This window comes from Ceratotherium simum, chromosome 18 (assembly GCF_057802395.1).
Source record: "Ceratotherium simum simum isolate JZ-2026a chromosome 18, ASM5780239v1, whole genome shotgun sequence".
Classification (NCBI taxonomy): domain Eukaryota; kingdom Metazoa; phylum Chordata; class Mammalia; order Perissodactyla; family Rhinocerotidae; genus Ceratotherium; species Ceratotherium simum.
The window spans coordinates 25,241,095-25,258,612 of NC_141917.1; positions in this window are offsets into that span (position 1 = coordinate 25,241,095).

The following is a 17,518-nucleotide window of genomic DNA, read 5'->3' on the forward strand; positions in this document are numbered from 1 at the left end:
AATCTGCCTTGAACAAATGATATACACAGTATAATAAGAAAATACCCGGAGGGCAATGTATTGTGTTCAAATGACTTTGGTGCACACATATACTCATAGAATTAGAAAATTGAAACAATAACTATAAATGCAAAACAAAGACTCTCCCTTTTGCCTGGACATGTTGTATTGCATTCTTTTTAACAACATTTATTGTGTTTTTTTTTTATAATTATAAAGTAATCCACGTTCAAACATACTACACTTGGAAAACATGAAAATTTAAAAAATAACACAAAAATCACTCATAACCATGCCACCTAGAGATGACTACTTTGAACTCTTGAGATGGCTGTTCACCAGACCCATCAGAGTTCCAAGACTGACAAGTTCAATGCTAGCTATTTGGGCAGCCGCAGAGAAATTGGGATGTTAGACACGTGGATGAACTCTTTTCCTCCCCAGTGGAAGCTAAGAGCTGGGTTTTTTATGCAGTCACCCTGCTGAGCAGTGGGGAGGGTCTATGGCATCTACCAGCCCAAGATGCTGTCTCCTTTCTCCTCTAGGTGGCTGGACTGTGCCAGTCCCACCAGAGCTCCAAGACTGGCAAGAGAGAAGGCAGTCCTCTAGGGAGCCCCCTCATAAAAGTTGGGGTGCTAGATGCACAAATCTATCCTTTCTCACCCCTGGGAGAAGCTGGGAGCCAGCGGGTCTCTTCTTGGTTGTATGGTTCTGTGCCAGGGATAGGGATTCTGGAGAGTTTCCCAAATCTCCCTGCTGGCTTTAGTGAATCTGGTTTCACATTCTCCTGGGGTGCAGGAGCCCTTCACTTCATTTCTGGATTACTCACAGAGGGAATTTGTCTGTGAATTGTCACTGAATCTTTATGTGGGGGGAAGAGAGTCCAGGGCTTCCTACTCCACCATCTTGCTGACGTCACTCCCCTAGATTTCTCTATTATTGGACATCTGAGCTTTTAGTAATAAGGATCTTTTGAAGAAAAGTAATATGAGTTTAAATTTTCCATTTATTAAGACATATTCATTTAAATAAATAGGAATCACAAGACTGCAGCAGGAAAGTGAGTAAAATGATAAGATTCTTCAATATTGTGGAAAGATCTCTTCTCAACTATTTCCTTCTAATTCTTACATTGAAAAAAAAGCCACTTTTGCCTATCCCTTAATTCTTGATTTTGTGTGACCATATAAATAATAATTGTAATATTGGTAATGATTATGATAGATAGATAGCATGTATTGAAAGTTTACTACATGGCATTACACAATTAATTCAGCTTTAAGTTGCCTCTCTTTCCTATTTGAGTCATACCCTTGGAATACACATGAATTTTAAGTTAAAAGAATACTGATGAAGAGGAGTTGGGAGAATGCTATTCAGGTCCAATGAAACTGTCCTTTTCCTGGTTCAGAATTATATATATAATTTTTTCTATATTTTCTAGTGTTATAATTATTTTTATTTTTTTGTTGATGTTTGGGAAGATTGGCCCTGAGCTAACATCTGTTGCCAATCTTCCTGTTTTTGCTGAGGAAGATTTGCCCTGAGCAAACATCTTTGCTAGTCTTGCTCTACTTTGTATGTGGGTCACTGCCACAGCATGGCTGACGAGTGGTGTAGGTCCGTGCCCAGGATCCAAACCTGCGAACCCGGGCCTCCGAAGTGGAGCACGCCAAACTTAACCACTACAACACAGGGCTGGCGCTAGTGTTATAATTATTAAATAATGATGACTAGCCACAGTAAAAGGAACACTGTGTTGTTCATAAAATGAATTTTGCTAGTTCCACAACATGAAACTGTCTTAAATAATACCTGGACATATGTAGCTTTACTTTGTAGACCTTGGATTATACAGGTAATAATAATATCATAATTGCTCATTTCTATTAATTTTAAATTGTATATTTACATGTAATATACAAAAGTATTCCCATGCCTTTTTCTATTTGATTATCACAAACTAAAACTAGTGTTTATCTATAAATAATCAATCTATGCAGCTGTTTGAAATGGCCAATTATTTTCCTTTCTGACAAGAGAACATTTTTTATCAGAATAGTTTGAAGCTGACTCTTCATTTTATTAAGAATTTCTAAAATCATAACACCTCATTGTGTTCTTTATCAGTAACCTATTTCAAATGTCCTCCTAACTCAGCATTCCTGTCTGTAATAGTTCTAATATTTGGACTTTCTTCCAGTTTCCAGAATTCTGTTAATTATTCTTTAAGAACAGCACTTGCATGCCAGGATAAGGCATATGGCTTCAAAAAGTACCACATGGGAATAAGGCCTTCAAAATTCTTTGCACAATTATGTATTAAAATTCATTTCCTTTGCTTTTTGCACCATGATCTGCCAATGATAAAGGCAGATTAAGTTTTGGATTCTGATTTTCACTCAGAGTTAACAACTCACTTCTTGGCACCTGATTTATTACCAGGCTTACCTCTCATCTTAATTGTCACTCTAACATGATGGGACCCCTCCCTCTGTGTTCTGCATGTCCCATCAATGATCTCATGTTGCCTGTGTGCACATTTTAGAACTCGAGGCAAGTGCATTTTGTAAGGTTTCATAAGCACGTATCTTGTCAGCACCTAAAAATTAACATATCTAAATTTAGAACTTCAAAATTTGCTTTCCTTTACCCTATTTCTTTCAAACTTTCAATTCTCCATAATGACACAATCCAGCCAAAAGAATTTAAAACCTCTCTAACTTCTCCCTCTCCTTCATTCTCATGCCAGCAGTTTTCAGTTTCCCTCTACTTTGCTACAAAATTTTTCTACCTACTCTTCCAGAAAGAAGCCCACACACTCTTGCCTCTACTCCTAGGCCCATCGTGGCATCCAGGAAACCTCTAGCAGCTAGACCATCTTTTGTCCAACTCTTCTATATCCTCTGGCCAAACACGCACAGAATCACAGACAAATGCAGTTTTAAAGCTTCAAGAGGTTTAAGAGATTAATCCAAGGCTCTTGCTGTATTTTCCTAAATCCAACTCTTATTGTGTCTCCCTTCACACCTGCCTCAAAACTCTCAATGACTTTCCTTAACTTTACAAATTAAGTTCAAACACTTGAACTTATTCAAACTTGCAACCATCTGCAGTCAGTTCATCTTTCCAGCTTTACCTCTTCTCATTCCCCTCCACAACTTGTATATTCCAGCCCCCTCACCCACCCCTTTCTAGTCATGTACTAATATATTATTCCTTCCATCTCCCATCTATTAAGATTTGATTCTTACCTATCCTCAGGTGCCCGTCCATGTTTATCTCATTTCTGTAGCTCAAGAGAATTTCAATCTTTGACTTAGCTGTTTCTAGGTACATATAACAGGCACATCAGCATTTTGTGTACCATTTACTGGTGTAGCTACCATGTAGTCTTTCTTCCCTATACGATAGTAATCTTCCCTATTACGATAGAAATCTCCTTAAGGAATTGGACTATCTATATTAGGCTCACTTTTCTTTTGTAGAGCACTTCCAATTGAGCTTTGCATATAGGAGCTTAAAATAAATCTTTGATGAATGAGTGAATCAAATTGAGAGACAGCATTTTATTTATTCCCCAAATCATCTTTTGGAATCTTTTTGAGACACATAAGGTAAGCTCATGAATTTCTCAGCTTCAGGGACAAAATATTAGCTGACTTTTTTTTCATGGATCCCTATGTTTTAATAACTACAAACCAAAGATCTTTGTTTTATTTTCTCTGTGCTATTCTGTGCAGTTCTAGCTCATTATTTCCCTTCTCTGATTGGAGGTTCTGTGTCTACGAATCATAAAACCTCCATGAGTTCAGTGACTCCCTATAGTAAATAAATAAGATGATTGTGGCCTCAGTGAATATGGTAACTGCTTTGTGATAAAGGCATCTTACAGAATGCACACTCAAAAACAAACCAAAAAGTCATGGAGCACTGCTTTTGCTTCTTAATCATGTCTTTTTCCATAGAAAAATTCCACCTCATGCTTTCTTCTCTTTAACATAAAAATCATGAGCTTTTGGGAGGAAAAACCCTCCAACTTATTTTTATCATTGTCCTAGTTGCTTCATTTTTCATATTTATAAGGAAAAGAGCATGTTATTTACAACTTTACTGAGTGAATTATTTTATGGAGGATTATGCTTTATCAGTCATTCTAGAGTTTAGTTTATTAACTGTTTAGTTTAGTTTCAAATTAAAGTAAAAGAGATCCATATGTATTAAAACTTTATGTTTTCTTTTTATTTTTAGCTACGATATGATATTAAAATTTTACCCACAAGACAATAAGTTTCAAATTCCAGACTATGACCAAGAGAAGCTTACTTCATCTTTTTTTCTACAAAGAATGACAAATGGTGTGAAGGATTTCAAAAATGAAAATTAACAAATCTAGAGAGTATGCAGTAAACATGGTTGTACAATATGACATCTATAACATGTTTAAGTTTAGATTCATTTTAGTCTTAATACTTACATTATTTCAAAACTTCCTTGAGTACATAGTACAGATCTAGAACTAAAGTCAAACTTTGTACTTTAGCTATTTAGCATATTCATAGTTCTAAATTTCTGAGTCTTTTAACATGAAAAAATATATTATTTTGAAATATGTTTTTATTGAATGCTTTTTGCGTATGTAACATTATCTAGTTGAATGATTTAGGTAGTAATGCAAAACTATTTTCTTTCCTTCCTTCATTCAATAAACATTTATTAAATTCCAATTTTGTACTAAATTCTGTGCTTGGCACTGGAGATGTAAAATTAAGTAAGGCACATTCCAGCTCAGAGGAGGGAGACGTGTAAATAAGTGAGGACAATCTTGTTTTACACTCTACGAACACTTTCTAGTGTGGATGTCAAGTATAACAGGCAAAGATGTTAAACTGAACCATGTGAAAACCATAAGGTTTTGGAATTCAAGAGTAGTTGAACATTAGCAATTTCACATGGTTCCATTTATAGAAAGGCATGGTAATTCTAAATGAAGAGGAGAATGATAATGAGAAATAGAACAAGTCTTGAATAATGAGTCTATATTCTCTAGGCCAGGTGAGATGCAGATTGCCTGAGTCCTAGGCTTGTTTGTCCTCAAACCCATTTCATCCTTCCTCTGCTCTGTGTCACCAAGAGACTGACCCTTTTAAGCTGCAGTTTGGCCAAGTGAGGCTCTGTTTGGGGATTGGAAGGTAGCACTTCCCTGTTTCTGGAAGTGTCTTTGGCAGTGTCTGTGTTTTCTCAATGGCTTCAACTTCTACTAGGAAAACTCACAACTATTTCTGCTTCTTCTGAGTGACTTAAGCCATTAGGTTGTGGTAATATCATCTCCCTCTGTCCCTCTAGTTTAGAATTTGTGGTGTTTTTCTGTTTTTGTGAATCTCTTAGTTATCCCATTGTCCTGCCCAGCTTCTCGAGGTTTTTTAATCATTTGTCTTAATTTATCTGAGATTTATGTATGCAGAATATTTTCTATTTTATGAATAGACTTGACCGATACAAAATTAAGGGGCAAATGTGCTCATATCTCTCTTATTCCTGCCTGCTTTTCAGAGATATTTCTTTCCTTCAGGAACAGCGTATGATCCACCTCCAACCCAGGAAAAATAAAGGCTGTCCCTGAACAGCCTCATCAATTCCTTCAGAGACAAACGTAATTAAGCCTATTGATCAGCTAGTGATTTTTACTGCCCCTAATGTCCCTAAATCTCATCCCACCAACTCCTATGCCTTCTAGTAACTGGGAAACGTTAACCTTAGCTGAGATAACTCATGCCAAGTAATCTCTGACCCCCTCATGGCACTGTTTGGCGAGGATTAAGAGTTTAGCAAAATCTTTTATATCTGCCAGACCATAAAATTATTGGGATTGCTTGCTAGAAAATACAGATCCTAGCATTTCTACCCAGAGATTCTGACACAGAGGGTCTGAACGTGGCTAAGGAATCTGGATTTCAGCAAAGTACCTAAGAATATTCTGATGGAGGCTTTCCATAGACCATACTGAGATAGGCTACACCAAGGAAAGTAAATAACTAAAGACATTTGGACATTTGGGTTGGAATATCTGGCCTCTTATTCAATACCAGTGTAACAGGGAAACTGCTACAGATTTATACCTGAAACAGGTATAAACCTTATATTATTTCATTGTATCACACTGCCCAAGCTCACTAATTATTCAGATTCTTTATTTCTTAAGCTATAATGAATCAGTCTGAATGATGCAACACTGAATGACAAAGGAAATCAAAATTTATGTCTCATAGTGTTTGTCTTTTCCTTCAATAATTACTCACTGATTAGAAATAAAAATTACATTAAGGATAATTTATTTATCATCATTTGGTAGTATAAATAAGCTTATATAACCAGATTTACCAGTAGTGTATGAGAGAAGATTGGATATTGGCTTGGCTGAAATCTCAAGTTTTCCACTGCACGGGGAAAAAGTAGTGAGTCCTCAAGTTGTAGGAAGAAGGAGAAACTAAGTATTTTCAAGTATCAGTTTAAGACTAAGCTCTCATTCCCAGGTCACTTATTTGAGGAAAGCTTCCTTCTTGCAAAGATTTTGGGGGTATCATAAAACAATGATAGTCTGAGAGCCCAAATTTTGTCAGAAAGTTGGCCATGAGATCTTTAAAACATTGATGGAAATGGCATACTATATTTAAAAAGGTTATTTTCTACTTATGGATTTATACTATTCTTTGTTTTCAAAGTGTTGTGTGTTCTTGGGAAAATATGTACACTTATTCTTATTTAAGTTGTTACACACAGGATATAGGGAGTTGAGTTTAAGAAGGCTACCAAAATATGGACAAAGAATTGTCTTTCCTGGGGCCAGCCCTGTGGCGTAGTGGTTAGGTTCAGCGCCCTCCGCTTCAGTGGCGCAGGTTTGTGGGTTCAGATCCTGAGCTAGACCCATATCACTCATCAGCCATCTATGATAACAACTCACATACAAAATAGAGGAAGACTGGCACAGATCTTACCTCAGGGCTAATATTCCTCAAGCAAAAAAAGAGGAAGATTTGCAAAAGATGTTAGCTTAGGGCGAAACTTCCTCAGCGAAAAAAGAGAAAGAAAGAAAGAAAAGAAAAGAAGAATGATCTTTCCCTCACATTGCAGCACTGTTATAAAAGAAACTGTCCTAGCTTGGCATGGTACAACCTGGTCTGTACCATTGATGTCATCATGTGTGACAAATTAAGATTAAATAACCAGAGTCCAATAAATTCTTATCAGTGAAGGAGCTGCTCTTTTATTTCATAATTTACAGGGAAGAAATGTAAGAAAACAGCCCTCTTCCACCAATGTGTATCTTCTGTAGGGAAGTTGAACTATTGTACTCTGAAAAGATTGTCTTGGTGTAGACAATGGTAGACCACATCCATGTGGATAGGATGTGGGGATATCCCTTTAAGGAAATAGACAGTATCACTGTCAATTATCTGGAAAAGTATGAGAGATAGGAAAACAAAAGCAAGAAATCTGAGTCATTGGAAAGTGGCCCAAAACTGGGACGAGAGAGAGAAACTCCTTACTCTCCCTGGGTCTTGCTATCTTTGACTTGGACTCTGAAGATTCTAGTTATTATTAAAGAGTGCTGTCAGCAGGTGAAGAGAAAGCAATCTCCGTCATTGGAAGATAGGTTGAGATCTAGAGATGGAGAAAATCTTAAATCTGGTACATGGCAGTCACGTTGATGGGATGTTAGTCATCATATAGAGGACACCTTGTAGATGGGCTTATTCAGTGATACCTCCACCTTCAAGCAAGTCAATACCCAATATTGTCTCATACTATGAGTAAGTCTAATGATACATATAGGTATTTTTTATACTCTCTTCATTTCTTTAAAATGAAAAGTTAACTCAGTCTCTGTTTATGAGACATAAATTACTCTCTAGGTGTGATTCCCTTATTTAATTCCCCAGGTGTGTATTAAAGGGCAATTAATAATTTAAGAATTTAGCAAAATTCTTCATCATGAATTCTTTGCTAGAATAACAGATTAAATATACCAAAAAGAGAGAGAGAGGGAAAGAGAGAGAAATGAATATTGACCCTTACCTCACATCATACATAAAATTAACTTGAAATGGACCGTAGACTTGACTGTTAAAACTAAAACTATAAAAATTCAAGAATAGAATATTGGAAAAAAATCTTTTGACTTTGAAATAGTCAAAACTTCTTAAATTTCACACAAACAGCATAAACCATATAATAAAAAATTCATAAATTGGACTTCATCAAAATAAAATCTTCTGGTCTGCAAGAGACACTATGAGAAAAAAAAAAGACAAGCTAAAGATTGAGATAAAGCATTTGCCAAGGACTGTTAACCAGAATAGATAAAGAACTCCTAGAAATCAATAATAAAGATAAGCATTTTTTTAATGAGAAAAAGATTTCAACTGACACTTTATAAAAAAGGATGTACAAATGTCCGATAACCACATGAAAATGGGCCCAAAGTTATTAGTCATCAAGGAAAAGCAAATGAACACTACAATGAGATACCACTCTGCATACCACAGAATGACTGAAAACAAAAGACTGAAAAGATCAAATGCTGGCAAGGGTGGGGAGCAGCTGGGGCTCTCATATATTGTTGGTGGAAGTATAAAATGGTACAATCCTAATGGAAAAATTTATGGTATTTTCTTGTAAAACTAACTGTAAACTTACCCTACAAAGCAGCAATCCCACTAACCCACTCCTAGGACTTTATTCAAGAGAAATGACAACGTGTTCACAAAAAGCATTGAACAAGAATGTTTATAGCAGCTTTATCTCTAATAAACTCAAATAGGAAAAAAAAAATCCATCTGTTGGAGAATGGATAGATAAATACTCAATGAAATATTGCTCAGTAATAAGAGTAAAAAGAGAACTAATATAACAAATGAATAAATTTCAAAAAATTATGCTGAGGAAAAAAGCTAAATATAAAAAAAAATACCTGGAGACAAATGAAAATGAAAATACGACATGCCAGAATTTATGGGAGACAGCAAAAGCGGTTCTAAGAGGGAAGTTTAGGGCAATACAGGCCTATCTCAACAAACAAGAAAAATCTCAAATAAACAATCTAACAATGCACCTAAAGGAACTGGAAAAAGAAGAACAAACAAAGCCCAAAATCAGTAGAAGAAGGGAAATAATAAAAATCAGAGCAGAAATAAATGAAATAGAGACTAAAAAATAATAGAAAAAATTAATAAAACCAAGAGCTGGTTCTTTGAAATGACACATGAAATTGACAAACCTTTAGCTAGACTGACCAAGAAAAAAAGAGAGAAGGCTCAAATACATAAAATCAGAAATGAAAGAGGAGAGGTTACAACAGACACCTCAGAAATACAAAAGATTATAAGAGAATACTATGAAAAGCTATATGCCAACCAATTCGACAATCTGGAAGAAATGGACATATTCTTAGAATCATACAACCTTCCAAAACTGGTTCAAGAAGAAGTAGAGAATTTGAATAGACCAATCACCAGTAAGGAGATCAAAACAGTAATCAAAAACCTCCCCAAATATAAAAGTCCAGGACCAGCCGGCTTCCCTGGTGAATTCTACCAAACATTCAAAGAAGACTTAATACCTATCCTTCTCAAACTCTTCCAAAAAATTAAGGAGGGGGGAAGCTCCTTAACTCATTCTATGAAGCCAACGTTACCCTGATACCAAAACCAGACAAGGACAACACAAAAAAAGAAAATTACAGGCCAATATCACTGATGAACATGGATGCAAAAATCCTCAATGAAATATTAGCAAACCACATACAACAATGCATTAAAAAGATTATACACCATGATCAAGTGGGATTTATTCAAGGGATGCAGGGATGGTTCAACATTTGCAAATCAATCAACGTGATACACCACATTAATAAAATGAAGAATAAAAATCACATGATCATCTCAATAGATGCAGAGAAAGCATTTGACAAGATACAGCATGCATTTATGATAAAAACTCTGCATAAAATGGGTATAGAAGGAAAGTGCCTCAACATAATAAAGGCCATATATGACAAACCCACAGCTAATATCATTCTCGAGGGTGAAAAGCTGAAAGTTATCCCTCTAAGAACAGGAATCAGACAAGGATGCCCACTGTCACCACTCCTATTTAACATAGTATTAGAAGTCCTAGCCAGAGCAATCAGGCAAGAAAAAGAAATAAAAGGGATCCAAATTGGAAAGGAAGAAGTGAAACTGTCACTATTTGCAGATGACATGATTTAATATATAGAAAACCCTAAAGAATCCACCAGAAAACTTTTAGAGGTAATAAACGAATATGGTAAAGTTTCAGAATACAAAATCAACATACAAAAATCAGTTACATTTCTATACACTAACAACGAAGTAGCAGAAAGAGAAATTAAGAATACAATCCCATTTACAATTGCAACAAAAAGAAAAAAATACCTAGGAATAAACTTAACCAAAGAAGTGAAAGATCTGTACACCAAAAACTATAAAACATTGCTGAAAGAAATTGAAGAAGACACAAAGAAATGGAAAGAAATTCCATGTTCTTGGATTGGAAGAATTAACATAGTCAAGATGACCATACTTCCTAAAGCAATCTATAGATTCAATGCAATCCCTATCAAAGTTCCACAACATTTTTCACAGAAATAGAACAAAGAATCCTAAAATTTATATGGAACAACAAAAGACCTCAAATAGCCAAAGGAATCCTGAGAAAAAAGAACAAAACTGGAGGTATCACAATCCCTGATTTCAAAATATACTACAAAGCTATAGTAACCAAAACAACATGGTACTGGCACAAAAACAGATGCACAGATCAATGGAATAGAATCAAAAGCCCAGAAATAAGCCCACAATCTATGGACAGCTAATCTTCAACAAAGGAGCCAAGAACATACAATGGAGAAAAGAAAGTCTCTTCAACAAATGGTGTTGGGAAAATTGGACAGCCACATGCAAAAAAATGAAAGTAGACCATTATCTTACACCACACAAAAATTAACTCAAAATGGATTAAAGACTTGAATGTAAGATCTGAAACTATGAAACTTCTAGAACAAAACCTAGGCAGTACACTCTTCAACATCAGTCTTAGCAACATATTTTCAGGCACCATGTCTGACTGGGCAAGAGAAACAATAGAAAAAATAAACAAATGGGACTACATCAAACTAAAAAGCTTCTGCACAGCAAAGGAAACCATCAACAAAACTAAAGACAACCTAACAATTGGGAGAAGATATTTGCAAACATACATCTCATAAGGGCTTAATCTCCAAAATATGTAAAGAACACACGCATCTCAACAACAAAAAAACTAACAACCCAATTAAAAAATGGGCAAAAAACCTGAACAGACATTTCTCCAAAGAAGGTATACAGTTGGCCAACAGGCACATGAAAAGACGTTCAACATCATTGACTATCAGGGAAATGCAAATCAAAACAACAATGAGATATCACCTCACGCCTTTCAGAATGGCTATAATTAACAAGACAGGAAACAATAAGTGTTGGAGAGGATGTGGAGAGATAGGAACTCTCATACACTGCGGGTGGGAGTGCAAACTGGTGCAGCCACTAAGGAAAACAGTATGGAGATTCCTCAAAAAATTAAGGATAGAACTACCATACGATCCAGCTATTCCACTGCTGGGTATTTATCCAAAGAACTTGAAAACACCAATGCGCAAAGACACTTGCACCCCTGTGTTCATGGCAGCGTTATTCACAATAGACAAAACTTGGAAGCAACCTAAGAGCCCATCAAGGGATGAATGGATAAAGAAGCTGTGGTATATATACACAATGGAATACTACTCAGCCATAAGAAACGATGAAATCCAGCCATTTGTGACAACATGGATGTACATTGAGGGTATTATGCAAAGTGAAATAAGTCAGAGGGAGAAGGTCAAATACCATATGATCTCACTCATTAAGTAGTAGATAATAACAACAACAAACAAACACATAAAGACAGAGATTGGATTGGTGGTTACCAGAGTGGAAGGGGGGAGGGAGGAGGGCGAAAGAGATAATTAGGCACATGTGTGTGGTGATGGATTGTAATTAGCATTTGAGTGGTGAACATGAGAACATGATGTAATCTATGCAGAAATAGAAGTATAATGATGTATACCTGAAATTTATACAATGTTATAAACCAACATTACTGCAATAAACAAAAAATAAAAAAAATAAAAAATAATATCATGAATTCTCTATAGTTGAAAAAATAATATTCCAGAACAAGAAAAACTCATCTATGATACAAAAAATAAGGAAGGTGATTGCTTCTGGGAGAGGTGGAGTCAGGATTGACTGGGAAAAGGCGTGAAGGAATATTCTGGGGTGAAGGCAGCATCATATATATTAAGAGTGTGTTACACAAGTATATGCATTTTTCTTGCAAAAATCACATCAAAGCAATGAGCATATTAAAACCCAGTTAATAAATTCAATATTCAGGCATTTGAGGGAAAAACATACCATTATCTGCAATTTACTCTGAAACAAAAAAATCATACTTATTGATATATAGATGGAAGGATAGATAAATGAACATGATTTTCAAAAACTTACAGTGAAATGTGATGATAGGCTGTAGGTGGTGGATATACACATATTAACTGTAAAAAATCTTTAAAATTTGCTCTATGAGATATTTTATAATAATTTTTTTCGAAAAATGAATAGACTTTGCAAAAGAAGATATACATAATGAGTGCATATAAAGATTTTCATCATCATTAGTCATCAGAAAAATGTTAATTAAAACACAATGAGATACCACTACATAGCTACAGGAGTGGCTAAAATAAAAAGACTGATGATAGGAAGTGTTGGTGAGGTTGTGGGGTAACAGGAACCTTTATACTTTAATGGTGAGAATGTAAAATTGTACAACCACTTTAGGTAACAATTTGGCAGTTTCTTACACCATACAATGCAAAAATTCCATTCCAAACTATATAACCAAGATAAATTAAAACATATATCCACATAAAGATCTGTATACGAATCTTAGTAGTAACTGTATTCATAATAGCCCCAAACTAGAAACAAACCAAATGTCTAACAACCAGTGAATAGATAAATATATTGTGGTATATCCATACAATTGAATACTACTGAACAATAATATGAGGTGTATTACTGATACATGTAACATTACAGATGAGTCCAAAATCGTTATGCTGAACAAAAGTCAAACCAAAAGAGCACACTTATATGCAAGTCCAGTACAGCAAACTCATGTATAGTTTTAGAAAATCGGACTGGGAGTATAATGAAGATGAGTGAAGATTTTGCCATGTTGCAAATGTTCTATATCTTCTTTGCGGTGGTGTGTATATACATTGATGTGTATATTTGTCAAAATTCACTAAACTGTGAACTTAAAATAAGAATATTTAATTGTAAGTTATACCTCAGTATAGTTAATTAAATATAAAAACATGAAGTGCCGTTATTAGCTGTGCTGTGGAAAATTTAGAGGATTCCATGCTTGAGGACAGAGAGGTAAAGCAGAGGGCAGTGTCTCCTGAAGCGTGAAACAGAAGACCAGCCAGCTGCTGCAGTCCTAGCTCGTTGCTCTCTGCCTCCCCCGGGGATTAGAGATGTGCTTGACATAGAAATGGCCTCTCTCATCACTGAGGGGAGGCAGAAAGGATAATAAGAAAAGATAGGAAGCCATCGTCCAATGTCTTGATGTTGTGTCTGGTGCTAGATTTGGAGTCATTTGGAGTGACTATATGTCCCAGTTTGCCCAGGCTCATTTCCTGTTTATTACTACTGTCCCGGTGTAATTACTAATAGTGTCCCCTTTGACTCTGGAACGGTGTCACAGTTTAGTCTCTAGATATTACAGTCACCCAAGCTTTGCCACATTTTCAAAGCTAATGACTAGAATCATGATTAACATGGGAAAGGAGCTGGTTATTCCCATGTTTGACTATTTCTTAAATTTTTAACTTTTGTGCTCCTCCCCCTTCTCCAAAATTGGAAACACTTTTATGGACCATTTTTAGAATTTTCCAACCTGTTTGTATCTTTAGTCAAACCTACCTGTCAGGATTTAACCACAGAATGATACACTGAAAGCAGGTCAGAGCCTGTGTCCGTCGTCCTGACCTAGTGCTTGGAACTCACACCGCACATCATATCTTCTTTCCATCTACTCTGATTGACCTCCACATTTCACAGCAGAGTGGAAAATTAGTTTTTAATGCCCTCTAAAATTTATTAGACATACCTATTATTTTTTGTTGTTGTTTAGCAAAGACTTTGATTATAATACTAGAGTTTAATTTGAAAATACTCCTTAAGATAGTGACATGAATTTATTCCAGAAATGAGTCCATGCTATCCTTTCTGGGTCCTATTAGAATCGTATATTCCCCAACTATCGTTGACATCCCTTTCTCTGATTGTCCTGTGGCTGTTCACGTGTTTGTTTCCCCAATGTTGTCATCAATTATCCTTAGTATCCATGCCTGGCAGGGGTACAGGTGTGCAATAATGGTTTGCAGGCTGGAATGAATTTTATTTATACCTGACTGCATAATATAAAAGAGAAAGAGAGACAAAGAGACAGAAAGAGAGATTGCAAGAAATTTTACTGACTGAGGAAGAAGTCCGCATAGCTGAGAATCTCTTATGGCACATTGAGTACACTGAAGATAAACTTCATCTAAACCATAGTACTAACTCAGGACAGCCCTGCTATTTGCTATATGATTCTCACTTAGAAGGAATCACTACTTTTGAGTTCAATGTAGTTTCATAGTATACAAGAAATCAAATTTATTAAGAGAAATACCTTACCTTAAAAATCCATGAAAACCAAACGGCAACACACACAAAGAGATACTTGAAGACATTAAGTATAGAAAGATATACTTTTTGACCCATCATCATAAAGTTGCAGAGCACATTAACATTGTTTCACCCTTCGTCTGCACCCTTCCTTGGAGTTTCAAACATAACTGCATGTTAAACCAACTTTTAAAAGACAAACAGGAATAATCGTTGAAACTATCATACTATTTTGACATTGTACTATTATTGCATCTAGTCACCAGCACTGGTTGCTAAGGGGTATAGGTGTCTTGTTTGCAGTGCACTTTCGTAAGTCACTTTTTAATTACAAGTGTGCAAGCCAACCACAATATTAAATTGCTGGAGGAAAAGAGAAAGCAAGGTTGAAGCCTTATCTAATCTGCAAAATACAATGATTAAGCGTGCTGTCTTCAGTAGGCTGCTATAGAAAGTCAAACAATGAAATTTCCCATCCTGATTTTGCATTTTGTAAGGGAGAAATATTCAATGGAAACATTAACAGCAATAAAGTGTCAGAGAGCCAGGACGAAATTGTAAAATGCTAGCTTTACTTTACAAGGACTTCTTTTTCTCTGACATAAGAAAAACATTGATTGGAGAGAGTTTTTTAAAGATTTGATATAACTCACACATAGTTTAGAAGAAAAATTACATTAAATTATACTCTTTATAATTTTGGGTAATGTGTCAGTTTTAGACTTATTGTTTGAGTAGCTGATTCAGAAAATAATTTAAAAATAACACAAAAACTCTTAAATTAAAACTCGATTGAGATTGAAAAATGATCCCATAACTCTAAAGGTTTTTTTTTTCCCTATAATGTGTTATTGCTTTAATAAAAACCCATGTTCTCCAACTGACCTATTTTTCCTTTGGTAGGGATTTTAGCTACTACATAAGCAAAATAACATTAAGTCGTGGAAAAAGACTATCTCATAGTTGATCTTGTTTTTCAAATATTCGCTCTAAGACCATGGTTTGATTACACACACAACCAAAAAAAAAGTAGAAAGAAACAGAAACAAATGCTTGTATTTTTTAAACACTTATCAATTTATATAGCATTTTCACAAATATTACTGCACAACTCCATTCTAACATAGCCAATATCATTCCCATTTTATGGATGAAGCAATTGAGCAATGGTGAATTTAAGTTGGTGCCTACAGTAAAGAACAAAACAAAGAGTCAAGCTCAGATCTTTTCTCTCTAAGATCACATGGTTGTTACCATTGTTATAATCCATCTCTTGTTTGAGTCCAAACTCTCTATGGTCAGTTTGAAAAACGAGGCAAGAGCCAACCGATTATACAGATCAGTCATAATTTCAGCTCAGCCTCAGCTTCTGATAATACTATGAATAGTTGGAATATCCCTGAAACTTATAGCTTTATCATAGTTTTTAAAATGTGTGTGTATGTCTGTATCTGTTTTTACTGTAGCACAAATTCCAGAACTGACTTTTTTTTTTTTTTGGTGTGGATGATTGGCCCTGAGATAACATCTGTTGCCAATCTTCCTCTTTTTGCTTGAGGGAGATTGGTCCTGAGCTAACATCTATGCCAATCTTCTTCCACTTTGCATATGGGATGCCACCACAGTACGGCTTGATGAGTAGTGTGTAGGTCCATGCCTGGGATCCGAACCTGTGAACCCCAGGCCACCTGAGCGGAGTGTGCAAACTTAACCATTATGCCACCAGGCTGGCCCCAGTAACCAACCAGTTTATAAATAAGCTTGCTGTATGAAGTTAGCCATGTTTGGGGAAATTATTTAGGATCTTAGTTTTCTCGCTTGAAAATAACAAAACAACCTACTAAAGTTGAAAAATGTTCATCAATATTTTTCTGCTTTTAAATGTCATCACAATCAAGATTTCAAAATCATATTGCCCATACTTTGTTTTAGTCTATCTTTTTCTGGTTTATTCTATCAGGAAAGGTTAAAATTGGCATCTGTATTACTAAGAACTTTCTTCAAAAATGATAATACCTCAACAGTTTCTAATGGCCGTTGGATAACGCATAGTGCCATTTGGGAATAACTGCTTTGACAGTAAGCATATTAACATATTTTTGAAATGTGTCACTCCTCACAAAAAGAAAACCCTACATGTTTCCACATCTATGGACTTTTATTTCACTTCATGATGTCTCTTGACCTTTCTATGATTATTCACTTTATTCCCCTCAAGTAGCTTCTCTCTTTCCTTCCGTGAAATGATGGACAAAGTGTGTGATTATTTTCTCATTTCTCTAAGTCTTTAGCTTTTGTGTTGCCTTTTCCCCTTCCCATCTAACTCCTTGCATCTCACCTAAATATGACGGGTCCTCAAGTTTTTGGTTTGTTTCTTTACCTAGCTAAACTATTTGCCTTGACAGAGAAGCAAATATCAGTAGTGAAAAGAATTCAAGTCTTGGGCAAGACGGACATGCATTGGAATCTCCAGTCTGCCTACTAACTGTGTAAATTTTAGCAAGTTATTTGCACTTTCTGAGCATCACTTCCACCACTGTAAATGGGGGAGGGATGCGAGTGATAATACCTCCTTCAAAGAGACATTGTGAGAGTTAAAATAACATGTAAAGCACTAAGCAAAGCGGAACTCAGTAGAAGTTTAATAAATGGCAGTTAATTTTATCATAAATGAT